The sequence below is a fragment of the Myotis daubentonii genome, chromosome 6 (genome assembly GCF_963259705.1).
Source record: "Myotis daubentonii chromosome 6, mMyoDau2.1, whole genome shotgun sequence".
Classification (NCBI taxonomy): Eukaryota; Metazoa; Chordata; class Mammalia; order Chiroptera; family Vespertilionidae; genus Myotis; species Myotis daubentonii.
The window spans coordinates 66,423,018-66,438,935 of NC_081845.1; the positions used below are offsets into that span (position 1 = coordinate 66,423,018).

Sequence of the window (15,918 nt, forward strand, 5' to 3'; positions counted from 1 at the left end):
ACTGGCCCTGGCCTTACGTTTTGGTACCTCTCTTCAGGAGTCCAGTTTGTTACAATAACTCACACACTTGTGAATATATGTAATAGTGATGTGAGTTTGACAGGCTAATCAGTTTAATGCTTATTGATAAATTTAGCACTTCTTTTTTTTTAATTGTTTTATTGCTTAAACTGTTACAAAGAGTATTACATATGTCTAGTTTTTCCCCCGCCCTTGACAATCCCCTGGCCTCCCCTACCCCCCAGTGTCTAATGTCCATTGGTTATGCTTATATGCATGCATACAAGTCCTTCAGTTGATCTCTTACCCACCCCGTCCTGCCCCCCAACCCTCCCCTGCCTTCCCACTGTAGTTTGACAGTCTGTTCGAGGCTGCTCTGCCTCTGTATCTATTTTATTCATAAGTTTATAATGGTCTTTATTATCTGTAAATGAGTGAGATCATGTGGTATTTTTCCTTCATTAACTGGCTTATTTCACTTAGCATAATGCTCTCCAGTTCCATCCATGCTGTTGCAAATGGTAAGAATTCCTTCTTTTTTACAGCAGCATGGTATTCCATTGTGTAGATGTACCACAGTTTTCTAATCCATTCATCTACTGATGGGAACTTAGGCTGTTTCCAGATCTTAGCTATGGTGAATTGTGCTGCTATGAACATAGGGGTGCATATATCCTTTCTGATTGGTGTTTCTGTTTTCTTGGGATATATTCCTAGAAGTGGGATCATGGGGTCAAATGGGAGTTCCATTTTTAGTTTTTTGAGGAAACTCCATACTGTCTTCCATAGTGGCTGCACCAGTCTGCATTCCCACCAGCAGTGCACGAGTGTTCCTTTTTCTCCACATCCTCTCCAGTACTTGTCGTTTGTTGATTTGTTGATGATAGCCATTCTGACAGGTGTGAGATGATACCTCATTGTTGTTTTGATTTGCATCTCTCGGATGATTAGTGAATTTGAGCATGTTTTCATATGTCTCTTGGCTTTCTGAATGTCCTCTTTCAAAAAGTGTCTATTTAGGTCCTTTGCCCATTTTTTTATTGGATTGTTTATCTTCCTTTTGTTAAGTTGTATGAGTTCCCTATAAATGTTGGAGATTAAACCCTTATCGGTGATTACATTGGCAAATATGTTCTCCCATGCAGTGGGTTTTCTTGTTGTTTTGTTGATGGTTTCTTTTGCTGTACAGAAGCTTTTTATTTTGATGTAGTCCCATTTGTTTATTTTCTCTTTAGTTTCCAATGCCCTAGGAGCTATATTGGTGAAGAAATTGCTTCGGCATATGTCTGAGATTTTGTTGCCTTTGGATTCTTCTAGTATTTTTATGGTTTCACGTCTTACATTTAAGTCCTTTATCCATTTTGAGTTTGTTTTTCTGTATGGTGTAAGTTGGTGGTCTAGTTTCATTTTTCTGCATGTATCTATCCAATTTTCCCAACACCATTTATTGAAGAGACTGTCTTGACTCCATTGTATTTTCTTGCCTCCTTTGTCAAATATTAATTGAGCATATTTGTTCAGGTTGATTTATGGGATCTCTATTCTATTCCATTGATCTATATGTCTGTTCTTGTGCCAGTACCAGGCAGTTTTGAGAACAGTGGCTTTGTAATACAGCTTGATATCTGGTATTGACATCCCACCTACTTTGTTCTTTCTCAGGATCGCTGCAGCTATTCAGGGTCTTTTTTTATTCCAGATGAATTTTTAGAGAGTTCGTTCTAGGTCTGTGAAACATGCCGTTGGTATTTTAATGGGAAGTGCATTGAATCTATAAATTGCTTTAGGTAGTATGGACATTTTAATGATGTTGATTCTACCAATCCAAGAACATGGTATGTTCTTCCATCTGTTTATGTCTTCCTCTATCTCTTTTTTCAACGTCCTGTAGTTTTCTGAGTAGAGGTCTTTTACCTCTTCAGTTAAGTTTATCCCTAGGTATCTTAATTTTTTTGGTGCGATGGTAAATGGGATTGTTTTTTTAGTCTCTCTTTCTGTAGTTCACTATTGGTGTATAGAAAGCCATAGATTTCTTGGTGTTAATTTTGTATCCTGCTACATTGCCAAATTCATTTATTAAATCTAATAGTTTTTTGATGGAATCTTTAGGGTTTTTTATGTATAATATCATGTCATCTGCAAATAAGGACAGTTTTACTTCTTCTTTTCCAATCTGGATGCCTTTTATTTCTTCTTCTTGTCTAATTGCAATGGCTAATACTTCCAGCACTATGTTGAACAGGAGTGGTGAGAGTGGGCATCCCTGTCTTGTTCCTGTTCTTAGGGGAAATGGTGTTAGTTTTTGTCCATTAAGTACGATGTTGGCTGTGGGCCTGTCATATATGGCTTTTATTATGTTGAGGTATGATCCTTCTACTCCCGCCTTGCTGAGAGTTTTTATCAAAAATGGGTGTTGGATTTTGTCAAATGTTTTTTCTGCATCAATTGATATGACCATGTGGTTTTTTTCTTTCAATTTGTTTATGTGACGTATCACGTTTATTGATTTGCGGATATTGTACCATCCTTGCATCCCTGGGATAAATCCTACTTGGTCATGGTGTATGATCTTTCTGATGTACTGCTGGATCCGATTTGCTAAGATTTTGTTGAGGATTTTGACATCTATGTTTATGAGGGATGTTGGCCTGTAATTCTCTTTCATTGTGTTGTCTTTACCTGGTTTTGGTATTAGGGTGATGCTGGCTTCATAGAATGAGCTTGGAAGTGTTCCTTCCTCTTGAATTTTCTGTAGTAGTCTGAGGAGGATAGGTTTTAATTCTTCCTTGAATGTTTGGTAAAACTCCCCTGTGAAGCTGTCTGGTCCTGGGCTTTTGTTTGCTGGAAGCTTTTTGATGACTGCTTCAATTTCCGCCATAGTTATTGGCCTATTGAGATTTTTAGATTCTTCCTGATTGAGTTTTGGAATGTTGTATTTTTCTAGGAATATGACTCACTAGATCTAGACCATTTCCTCCAGGTTGTCTGGTTCGTTGGAGTAGAGTTGTCGATAATATTTTTTAACAATCATTTGTATTTCTGTGGGGTCTGTTGTTATTTCGCCTCTATCATTTCTGATTTTGTTTATTTGGGTCCTCTCTCTTTGCTTCTTGGTGAGCCTGGCTAGAGGTTTGTCAATCTTGTTTATCCTTTCAAAGAACCAGCTCTTGGTTTCATTGATTTTATGTATTGGGTTTTTTTGGTCTCTATGTCATTTATTTCTGCTCTAATCTTTATTATCTCCTTCCTTCTGCTCACTCTGGGCTTTTCTTGTTGCTCTCTTTCTAATTCTTTGAGATGTAGAGTTAGATGATTTACTACCATTTTTTCTTGTTTTTTGAGGTAGGCCTGTAGAGCTATAAACTTCCCTCTCAGGACCACTTTCATTGTGTCCCATAGGTTTTGGATTGTTGTGTTTTCATTGTCATTAGTTTCCAGGATGTTTTTAATTTCTTCTTTGATCTCATTGGTAACCCGATCAATATTTAATAATATGCTATTCAGCTTCCAAGTGTTTGAGTATTTTGGGTTGTTTTTATTGTAGTTTATTTCTAATATAATGCCATTGTGGTCTGAGAAGATGCATGGTATGATTTCAATCTTCTTGAATTTGGGGAGACTTTGCTTGTGACCCAATATGTGGTCTATTTTTAAAATGTCCCATGTGCACTTGAGAAGAACGTATATTCCGTGGCTTTAGGGTGAAATGTTCTGAAGATGTCAATTAAGTCCATCTGATCTAGTGAGTCATTTAGGATTGCTGTTTCTTTGCTGATTTTTTGTCTAGACGATTTATCCAGTGATGTCAGTGGTGTATTAAAGTCCCCTACTATGATTGTATTGTTGTCGATCTCTCCTTTGATATCTTCCAGGAGGTTTTTTAATTATTTGGGTGTTCCTGCATTGGGTGCATATATGTTTATCAGGGTTATATCCTCTTGTTGTATTGATTCCTTTAGTATTATGAAGTGGCCTTCCTTATCTCTTGTTATGGCCTTCACTTTGAGGTCTATTTTGTCCGATATAAGTATTGCTACCCCAGCTTTTTTTTCATTTCCATTTGCCTGAAAGATATTTTTCCTTCACTTTCAGTCTGTGTGAGTCCCTTCTAATGAGGTGGGTCTCTTGTAGACAGCAAATATATGGGTCATGTTTTTTTTATCCATTCAGCCACTCGATGTCTTTTGATTGGAGCATTTAGTCCATTTACGTTTAAAGTTATTATTGAAAGGTACTTGTTTGTAGCCATTTCTATTTTTGTGCCTGTTTTCTTTCTGAGCTTTTTATTTCTTCTTTTTACACCAGTCCTTTTAGCATTTCTTGCATTGCTGGCTTGGTGGTGATAAACTTCCTTAGCCTTTTTTTGTCTGTGAAGCTTCTTATTTCCCCTTTGATTTTGAATGATAGCCTTGCTGGACAGAGTATTTTTGGATTCAGTCCTTTGCTTTGCATCACTTTGTAAATTTCTGTCCATTCTTTTCTGGCCTGATGTGTTTCTGTTGAGAAATCATTTGATAATCTCATGGGAGATCCCTTGAATGTAACTTTCTGTCTCTCTCTTGCAGCCTTTAAGATTCTCTCTTTGTCCTGAACATTTGCCATGGTAATTATGATGTGTCTTTGTGTGGGTCTTTTGGGTTCACCTTGTTTGGGACTCTTTGTGATTGTGTGACTTTTTTCTTCCCCACCTCAGGGAAGTTTTCTGATATTATTTCTTTAAATAGGTTTTCTAACCCTTGTTCCTCTTTCTGTTGTTCTGGCACCCTTATTATTTGTATGTTGTTTCATTTCATGTTGTCCCATAGCTCCCTTAGGCTCTCCTCCTGTCTTTTAATTTTTTTCTCCAATTGCAGTTCAGTTTGGGTGTGTTTTGCTTCCCTGTCTTCTAATTCGCTAATTCGGTCCTCCGCTTCTCCTAGTCTACCGTTGAAACTTTCAGTGGTGTTTTTTATTGCAGCTATATCACTCTTCATTTCTTCTTGGTTCTTACATAAGTTATTGATTTTTTCATCCATTTCTTTTTGATTCTTACATAAGTTGTTGATTTTTTTCATCCTTTTCTTCTTGATTCTTGCATAAGTTGTTGATTTTTTCCTCCCTCCAGTTTAGCATTCTAGGACCCTTAATCTGAATTCTTTTTTTGTCATGCTGCATGCCTCTGTTTCACTTAGCTGCTTTTCTGGCAAGTCTTCCTTTCCTTTGGGGATTTCTTTGTCTATCCATGTATGATCTCACCGACATATCTAGATGTTGAGTCGTTCAGGGGCTGCTCCTTGGGTGTCAGTGGCTCCTCGGGCTGTGGTTGCTCTTCGGGCGGTTGCGATAGCAGCTGCTCCTCAATTGGCAGCAGCTCCTCTGGTGGGTGCTGTTCACAGCTGTGGTGGCTCCTCTGGCTGGTGTGGGGAGGCTTTTCACACAGCTGCTGTTCCTCAGACAGAGGGTGTGCTGATCATGAGGCTGCTGTTCCTTGGATGGGGGCAGGCTACACATGCAGCTGCTACTCCTTGAACTGGGGCAGACTGCTCACGTGGCTGCTGTTCCTTGAATGGGGGCTGGCTGCATGTTGCTGTGGTGGGCTGCTTGTGGGGCTACTGCTCTTTGGACTTGGACAGGTTGATTGCAAGTCTGCTGCTCCTCTGACGGGGTTGGGCTGCTTGCACGGCTGCTGCTCTTTGGACGGGAATGAGCTGCACGCGTGGCTGCTCCTCCTCGGACGGGGATATGCTACTCACCCGGCTGCTGCTCGTTGGACAGGTGCAGGCTGTTGTGGCTCTGCTCCTTGGACCGGTGTGTGCTGCACAGGGCTGCCGCTCCTCAGATGTGGGTGGTCTGCTCGTGTGGCTGCTGCTCCTCGGACCGGGGTGGGATGCTGCTGCACCTCGAATGGGGACAGGGTGCTCGCAGAACTGCTGTTCCTCGGATGGGGACGGGCTGCTCACACAGCTGCTGTTCCTCGGATTGGGCAGGCTGCTTGTGCGGCTGCTGCTGCTTGGGCGAGGGCAAGATGCTTGCACAGCTGCTGCTCCTCGGACTAGTGCAGGGTGCGGGCTGTGCGCAGCTATTGCTCCTCGGATGGGGGCGGGCTGCACAGGGCTGCCGCTCCTCAGACATAGGTAGACTGCTTGTGCAGCTGCTGCTCCTCGGACAGGTCAGACTGCTCGCGTGGTTGCTGCTCCTCGGATGGGGAAGCAGGCCACTCATACAGCTGCTGCTCCTTGGACAGGGGCAGGCCACATGAGGCTGCTGCTCTTAGGCCCAAGGCAGGCTGCTCACAGGGTTGATGCTCCCTGGACAAGAGCGCGCCGCTCACATGTCTGCTGCTCACGTGGTTGAAAAAATAATGTGAAAAGAAGTAGGAAATAAAGGAACAAAAAAAAAGGAACAAAGAAAAAGCAAAAAAAAAAAAAAGCTAACAAAATAATAATAAAAAATGAAAAATTGAAATGTCATTCCTTTGGCTGGCTTAAGATCCCAGTTTTCTGGAATGACTGTGATTTTTGTTGTTGTTGTTGCTGCTGTTGCTGTTGCTGTTGTTGTTGCTGGGACTGAAAGCCCTTCTATAGACCTGTCCCTGTTAACTCCCAGGGACTAACCAGATTATTTTAATCCTTCGTCTCATTCAGGGTGGAATCTGGGTGTGGCTGTATTCCTTGCCTGGGGTCTGGAGGGAGGAGTTATATCCTCAGGAGAAAATGGCTGCCCAAGTCCTGGGCTCAGGGGTGACTCAGCACTCAATTTGCTGCCACCTCCCCTGGACCCCCTTCTCTCCCCAGCCTCTCCCCAGATTCCACTCCTCCGCACCTTCTCCTGCTCTTCAGCACAGGTGAGTGTCTGTATCTGAAATGTTCTATAAATAGGGTTCAGTGAAAACAAACAAACAAACGCTGGCTGCAGAAACGGGGAAGGCTGAGTCTCTGTAAGCTCCTCTCTTACCGACACTGCATGGTCTGGTCAGCGCTTCAGGCTGCCCCCTTTAGGCTCAGTCCGTAATTACGGAACCCAGATCTCAAATCCCCCGGTGCCAACAGTCCCGCGGATCTCCTTTCCACAGTCAGGGGCTGTACCTGTCCCAAGAGATGCGGCTGTGTGCCACGCGGTCTCCCTCTGACCCTCTGGGCTCAGAGGTCTGGCAAACTTTCCTGCCCAGATCCCTGGTTTTTACCTTTCCAGGGGAACTCTGCCCTTCCCGGCTGCAAAATGTCTCACCAGCTGAGTATGCCCTTCCCGGCTGCAAACTGTCTCACCAGCTGAGTATACTTCGCCAATTCAGGGTAGGTGTTATTAGTTTCAGCTGCTCACTCCATTTGCCAGGGACAAGCCCTGGGATGCGTCTGCCTATTCTGCCGCCATCTTGTCTCTCCAATTTAGTACTTCTTGATACATTTAATAACTAGTATATAAAATTAGGGTTACTTATTTTTCAAGCATGTATTAGTTTTGAATATATCTGTATTTTAAAGTTTTTTCTTTTCTGACCAAACAATTGAATTAAATAAGACCCTGTAGCAGACTACAGATTCTAAAATGCTACTCTATCATAAAGTGACTCATTTTCTGTGGGTTGTATAAAGTGATGCCTGTGATAACTGTGGAAAGATTCAGTTTGAAACATGAGGCTTAGAGGCAAAAAAATAACCAACATCTATAACCTAGAAGACAAAGGCAGAAAAGCTTCAAAATTGATGTCATCAATCTTCAGCTCTGAAAAACTGCTCTGTCTGTCAGCCTGTGCTTGGCCAATCTTTTGTGTATATTTCCCTACTGCCGTCAGAATCTCTATGCTCAGAATTCTGATGGGGTGACGGCTGTGTTCTTAACTGGATTCATCACTTTTATTCTGATAATACTTTAAATTGGAGGAAGCAAGATTATGAAGAAAACCAGGAGCGTGAGCTGTTGGCTGCTCTTGTGGATGGCAGTGTGGCTGCTCTGTCGCACTGCGGCACGGGGAAGACGAACTGGTATATTTACTCAGTGTTTAACAAACATTTCCTGAGTGCCAGTTTTTGGAGACTATGTGTCATTGTGTCTAACTCCAAGGACAGTCTAGATCTCTTACCCCCTCCGAGGCCCCCCTCTCTCCTTCCTGACTTCTCCATCTTTCTTCTAACCAGCCTTCTGCTTCGGTCTTCAATTCTTGTATCCAAAGAGCCGAGCTGGCATGTCAACTAAAGCATTTACCTGAAGGCAGACAGAGAGGTAGGTCAGCCATACTTGTAAGGTCCTGGGGATTCTCAGAAAAGGCCTTTCTTCAATCAAGTCTGAATTTGTGCCTCTGAACATATAAGGCTGACCATAATGTGTCTTGGGAGAATCTGGTTCCTTGCTGATCAGACATGTATGTAACCTTGGACAGAAAACTTAGAGGTCATTAGACATATTCTGTCGCTTCCTGGGACTTAACTTTCCTCATGTGTAGAAGGAAGCAGTGGCATGGATGGCCACTGAGGTCTCCTCTGATGCATTCTGTCTCTTCCTGGCTTCCCACCTGGGCCCCTGGATTCTGAGTGAGGATAGATTTTGGTGCTTACCTTCCTCAGAGCCTTGCTTCAACTCAGACTTCCCAGGCACATTTCCTTACACACAGGCTCTCTGCCCATTACTCTGCAAAGTCACTTCAAGGTCAGGGCAACTTGGATGGGTCTTCTTGGATTTTGTTGTATGAACTTTATGTAGATGATTAAGTATCCAAGAAACCCATTAAAAATTTTGCATTAATTCCCCCCAGAATTTGTATCCAAATAGAGATAACTAAAATTCAAGAAAGGCACGTGGGTTTTGTGCGTTTAGCCGGGCCTGTGACAAATTATCCGATGCTCTTTCACTGCCAGATTCTCTGGGAAACTTCTCTCCACAACATGACTGATGTTTAGAGTTTTCCAAACATTTCAGTATATTTTCAAAGCATAATGTAAGATATATTATAAAATACGAATGATTTGCTCTTTTGTGTTAATTACTCTTGTTTTAAAGTAGGAATAAATAAGAAAACAACTTTTGCCACCCTGAATAATTTTCTTCACTTCACACACAAACATGCTCTTTTTGCAAATTACTTTTCAGTAAATTATTGATATTTTTGGAAGCCTTAAAGTGAGAGTGATTTGGTTGATAAGATAATGAATGATTCTGATTTTGAGGCAGTTCTGATTCTGAGTCTTGAAAATTCACAGCTTGGTTTAGATTCCACATAAGATTCATTTATTCTCCGTGAGAAGAAGGAAAAGACCTTTTGGACCTTCATGTATAATGGGTACCTCCCACCCCGTTGTCAGGTTACGTGTGCAGACACACCCACGATGTCTGGAAAGAGAAGTTGAAGCTGGAAGGCCACTTGGCTGCCCCGCCCAGGACAGCCAAGAAGGCTGTTTGGAAAAGGGTCTGAGATAGTTGAGGGAGCTGGGGTGTCTCTCTCAGGTTTTCACAAGCTGATTAAGAAACAGGAAGCGTAAGAACCAAAATGTTAACCCTCCCACAGCTGTCTTGCCTTTCGGGGTTGAGCACACTCAGTAAAAGCCCCTCCGTCAGGGTCTGTCCTGTTTGTATCTCTCTGAAGTTGTAGCCTAGTCCAGTGGTCGGCAAACTGTGGCTCGCGAGCCACATGCGGCTCTTTGGCCCCTTGAGTGTGGCTCTTCCTAAGCCTTAGGAGTACCCTAATTAAGTTAATAACAATGTACCTACCTATATAGTTTAAGTTTAAAAAATTTGGCTCTCAAAAGAAATTTCAGTTGTTGTACTGTTGATATTTGGCTCTGTTGACTAATGAGTTTGCCGACCACTGGCCTAGCCCCTCACTAGAAGCTCATTTGTGTAAGATATCGCGACTAAAACGCTCCCTGTCATTCATAGGGTTGGACTCTGTGTCTGCATTTGGCCATATTGGACTCTGCAGAGGCTGCTTTTGCTATCAGATAAGGAAACGTTGTTCTGAATGATCCTGTATGCATGTTAGTGGCACAAGTCGAGATCATTTCTGTTGCACTGGGGGAAATTTTTCTAAAAGCTTTCTAATGATTACTGCAAAAAAGAACTAGGACGCCCATCCACAGGCGGGAAGAAGCCTGGGAGGCAGCCCCCGCCCTGGCAGCCGCGTGCGGGCGGCTGGCTTTGGCAGCTGAGCGATGGCCGCTCTGCCAAGCCGGTGAGGCCGGGAATGTGTCCGCGGGTCTGTGCCTTGGGCTTCAGTGCCCGCACCTCGGGCATCTGCCCACGAACTGGCTCTTGTTGCCTAAAAGCAGGGCGGTCCACGCAGAGCTGTCAGCTCTGTTCTGAGGTCAGGGTGTTACTTTGAAGTGACAGGCTCCCTGTGGCCACTTCTAGGGAGGTGTGAGTAGGAATCATGACTTGAAAGAACGGAGCTTAAAGTAATTTCCAGCCTCACCGGGAGGTGTAGATTCCTTCAGATGCAGAACTTAAGGCTGAGGTATTTATTTTGAATTCTCAACATTTGCATGCACCTTTTTCTTAACTCTAGGAGGTGGCAGGCAGGGCCCTGTGCCCCTCTAATGACAGTATGTGCAGCTTCCAGTTGAGTGCCTGGCACCCATACGGCCTGTGTTCCTGTAGAAATCCAACTGGGCGTACGAACTGCAGTACAAGACGAATGACGTGACAGTCGGCTGCTATAATACCCAGAGTTAGCGCAGACCCCACTAGTTAGAGGGTTTGCTCCCCAACAAGGCTGCCGTTACTTTAGACCAGCCGCACTGTGGGGGACCCAGGCCACCTGTATTTCTTGACAAATTTACTATTAATTTGATGTTTCCCACAACCCTCTGAGGTTTGATAATACATTACAAGGGCTCACAGAACTCAGGATAGCGCTCTACTTGCTTGTTTCTAAAACACAAATGAGGGCCAATCCAACGAAAGACACACGGTGTGAGGTCTGGGGGAAAACCCAGGCTCCTGTGCCTTTTCCTAGTGGGATCGGGATGCATCGCCCTCCCAGCACCCGGAAGTTCCACTGACCTCTGGTGTTAAGAGGTTTTATTGGGGTTTCCCTACGTAGGCACAGTTGATTAAATCAGTGGCCTTGTGATTGAACTCCGTCTCCAACTTCCATCCCCAGTGGTGGGGGTGGCCCACGGTTCCTGCCTCTGATCATGTGGCTGGTTTTGTGGTAACCAGCCCCATCCTGAAACCATCTAAGTGCCCTCTATGAGCCACATCATTAGCATAATAAAGTCACTCCTGTCTCTCAGGAAATTCTAAGGGTTTTGCAAGTTCCTTGTCAGGAACCTGGCACTAAGACCAGACAAATTATTTATTATTACCACAGGCTCAGTAGCGGATAACTTTCCTCTCATAAGAGTGCCTCCTGCACCTCGTTTTGCGAGAACTTCTATTCCCCAAAGCAAAGGGGACGTGGAAGTGACGCCTCAGGGTCACTTTGTGCATTGTCCATGGACTTTTTCATAACTCATAATAATGAGACGACATTGTAAAGCAAGCATGTCAAACTCACGGCCCACGGGCTGTGTGCGGCCCACAAATATTTTTGCGGCCCAGCCAATATAACAGCATGTAAGAAACGTTTTCATAAAACTTTTGTAACTTTATTGTTACAATATCGTAAAAATAACGAACTACAACGTTCGCTAATGACTGATTACTGTAATCGTGTTGCATTCATTTCCCTTATGCGCCTTACACGTAAAATAGCGCAGGCGCACCAGCTCTCCACTAATACTAGCAGCGAATCTTTTAGCAGCCCATTGCCACGTCATTAGTCTTGGACTGACTTGTTTGGTGTGCGCAACAGGAAATATTTCACTTTCAGAGAACAAGAAAAATAGGTTTATTTGTGTTACGCTTATTAATTTGTGCAGTTATTCAGTGTCTGGTAGGTTCATGTTCAAGAAAAAATATTAATTTTTATTAAAATGTTCTATTATTTTATGTTAACGATTACTCGTTTATTTCAGCCCTTTGTATTCAGCATGTCTCTATCGAAATAAACCTACGTTTCTCTGAAAATTGAAGCTTTTGTTTTTTTGGTGGCCCACATAAACTTAAACCTTGTTTATTTGGCCCATGTTAGCCTTTGAGTTTGACATGCTTGTTGTAAGGTGATAAAGCTTTTCCTTGTGTGTGGCTTACAGAAGGGGTGAGAATTCTAGGAGGACTGTTTAGTTTTCTGGCCTGGAGTCCTGTGGACGTGGTGTCGACACCCTGGGAATGGGTGAGCTCCCACAGGGGACTGTGGTGGCCTAGGATTGCTTCCCAGGAGCAGTCACTTAAAGTGCCTGCAGGTCTCGGCCAGTGTGGCTCAGTGGATTGAGCGTTGTCCCATGCACCAACAGGTCACCAGTGTCATTCCCAGTCAGGGCACCTGCCTGGGTTGCAGGCTGGATCCCCCAGTAGAGGGTGTGCAGGAGGTAGCCAATCAATGGATATTTATCTCTCATCAATGTTTCTATATCTCTCTCCCTCTCCTTTTCTCTCTCCCTAAAATCAATAAAAACATATTTTAAAAATTTTAAAGTGGCTACGTGAACCCTGGCTAGTGTGTTCAGTGGTTGGAGCATCAGCCGTATACTGAAGGGTCGCAGGTTTGATTCCAGTCAGGGGCACATACCTGGGTTCGAATCCTCACTACATCTAGCCATTTCAAGTCATTCTCGACGGCCATTCTTAAGGACATGCAAACTCTTTGTTTTCGGCTTACAATGAACTTCGTCTCTTTGCTGGCTGACGGGCCTGTGCTCATTATCATTCAGTGAATGAACTCAGTGTGTAGGATGACACGTGGAGATAAAGATCGTGCTTTAGATAAAACATCGTCAAAAAACGACTTATCAAGAGAAAAAGAAAACAAAAAGATTATTAAAAAGTTGTTGAGAAGCAGATATGTGTTCATTTTCTTAATTTCCCAGCTGAAAAACTAAAGCCATTTGAAAAAAATAAAAACATTTGAGCTTTCAAAAGAAAATGTAATTTATAACATTCAGATTTGCATGGTGTTTGGTGTAGTGTGCGTGTCCACTTGGCCCTGCTGCTGAGAAGGCAGAATTCTTCTTTGTACAAATGACTGATGGCACAAAGAAGAATTTAAAAGAATGCATCTCACCTGGCTGGTGTGGCTCAGTGGATTGAGCATCCTCCCATGCACGAAGAGGTTCCGGGTTCAATTCTTAGTCAGGGCATATATCTGGCTCAATCCCCAGCAGGAGGCAGCTGATCAGTATGTCTCTCTCTCTCTCCAATGTTTCTATCTCTCTCTCCCTCTCCCTTCCTCTCTATCTAAAAATCAATGAAAGCATTTTTTAAAAAAAGAAGAAGTCTCACCTTTTCTAATTAGGTGACAAGGGGGTTGGGGAGAAGGTCCTTTTTCACTACCTTGACTTTCCTAAGCCCCTAGGAGAGCATCTGTAGATATAATTCTCATTTGGAATCTATTATAGACAATTTATTAGTACAAGTAATAAGAATTAAAGCTTATTGCTCTGCACCCCTGACCTGGGGGCTGGCACGCTTGCCAGTTTTCCTTGGCACATAGGTTGGTTGCCGTGACTACCACTCTCTCTCTGCACTGACTTCAGAAGTTAGCTGGGTTCTTCCTGGGCCCCCTGCGCAGCCCCAAACACTCTGCATTATAGTCCACCTCCTTTCAAATCCAGGCAAGTGCCAGGCTGGGCCCAGCATTGCCCCAGGCGGATGGGCCTGCGGTAATGACGAGTGGCACCCACTGCCCTCACCCTAGAGTGGGGAGCGTCACTGTCTACCCGTGTTTGCCTGGCTAATTTCTAGCCACCTCTCCAAAAGCTTTAGTGCTGCGGGAATCACTCTCTCCATGACGCTCCACACATCTCCCTAGAATCCTGCACTTTCTCCCTTGTCCGAGAGGTGGCGCTCGAGCCCGAGGTGGCACTCGAGTCCGCGTCCTGCCTGCCCCCTGCGTCGTCTGCTCTGGGGAGAGGGAGTGGGGGCTCCCAGGTCTCCTGGCACCTCCAGGTCAGGCGCAGCCCCTGGCAGTGATAGCTTGAGTACATTTTTGCTGATTTCATGAATTTTAACTTTTTCTTTCCTAGTTTAAAGATTATCAAAATTAAAAGATACAGCCTCTTATTCCTTCTGAGATCACATCGCCATTATTCTTTAATGGTCAGATTCTTTAAAAGGGGGAATATTGAGCTGTACTCCAGAGAGCTGTCTAAGGAGGGTCTCATTCGTAGGTCTCAACGTGACTACATGTCAGAATTACCCCTGGAGCTCTGAAAAAGTACCCAGACCTGGGCTCCATTGCTGACCAATTAAACCATAATCTCTGGGTGTGGGGCCTGGTATTGGGGTATGTGTATACATTTTTCTAAGTCTTGAGGTTATTCTGAAATGCAGCCAGTGTTAAGAACAGCTAGTATAGGTGGCCACAGGCTACGCTCATGCTCCTTCCTGTGGTTCATTGTAGTCCATTAGTAGACATGGCTCCCTCCCACGCCATTCCGGAGGTTTGAGGGGGGGATATCCCCACACGATAAAACATTTGAGAATGCTCAATAAAATTATTGCCATGGAAAGCACGTCCATTGGTCAAGCAAGAAGAAAATTTGAGCACAGGAAAGGAGTTGTTGTGTTGTTGTTTTTTAAGTCATAACAACAGAAAAGCACCACCAACAATATAAGTTATGCACTGGAAGTGCAAATATGCTTTTAATAGTGGTAAAATATACAAAAACATTTATCTTTTTAACCATTTAAAAGATATATTGATTTCAGAGAGGGAAAGAGAAACATCGATGAGAGAAAATCATTACTGCCTCCCGCACCCCCCTACTGGGGATGGAGCCCACAAGCTGGGCATGTGCCCTAACCAGGAATTGAATTGTGACCTCCTGGTTCATAATTTGATGTTCAACCATTGAGCCACACCAGCTGGGATCTTTTTAAACATTTTTAAGTATATAGTGGCATTAAGAACATTCACATTGTGCAACCATCACCACCATCCATCTCTAGAGGTTGAATCATCATCACAACCCCCCCAACCCCTTCCCTGGTGCCCACCATTTTACTTTCTCTCTATGAGCTGGACTGTGCTAGGTATTATTTCACATAAGTGGAATGATATAATATTTGTCCTTTGTGTCTGGCTTATCTTACTTAGTATGTTTTCAAGGTTTGTGCATGTTGTAGCATATGTCAGAATCTGTTCCTTTTCAAAACTGAATAATTTTTCATTGTGTATACAGACCACATTCTGTTTATCCATTCACCCATTCATGCACGTTCAGTTGTTTCCACCTTTGGGGCTATTCTGAATACTGCTATGAACATGGTGCACGGTCACCACTGAAGTCTCACTGCTTCCCGTTATTTTGGGTGTATACCTAGAAGTGGAATTGCTGGACCACATGGGAATTGTATATTTGAGAAACCGCCATATTTCTTCCCAAATGGCTGCATCATTTTATGGTCCCATGGAACAATGCACAAGAGTTCTAATTTCTACATGTCCTTGCCAACTCTTGTTATTTTATTTTATTTTTATTTTTTTAATTAAATCTTTATTGTTCAGATTATTACATTTGTTCCTCTTTTTTCCCCCCCATAACTCCCCTCCTCCCAGTTCCCACCCCACCCTCCGCCCTCACTCCCCACCCACTGTCCTCATCCATAGGTGCACGATTTTTGTCCAGTCTCTTCCCGAATCTCCCACACCCCTTTCCCCCCCAAGAATAGTCAGTCCATTCCCTTTCTATGTCCCTGATTCTATTATAATCACCAGTTCATTCTGTTCATCAGATTATTTATTCACTTGATTCTTAGATTCACTTGTTGATAGATGCATATTTGTTGTTCATAATTTGTATCTTTACCTTTTTCTTCCTGTTCCTCTTCTTAAAGGATACCTTTCAGCATTTCATATAATCCTGGTTTGGTGGTGATGAACTCCTTTAGCTTTTCCTTATCTGTGAA

At 43.3% G+C, this 15,918-nt stretch overlaps 1 protein-coding gene across 1 annotated transcript in view; it reads left to right on the forward strand.

Annotated features, from left to right (window-relative positions):
• B3GAT2 (beta-1,3-glucuronyltransferase 2) overlaps positions 1-15,918 on the forward strand; it is a 60,382-nt gene that overhangs the window by 26,713 nt on the left and 17,751 nt on the right. The gene's annotated exons all lie outside the window — the stretch shown is intronic.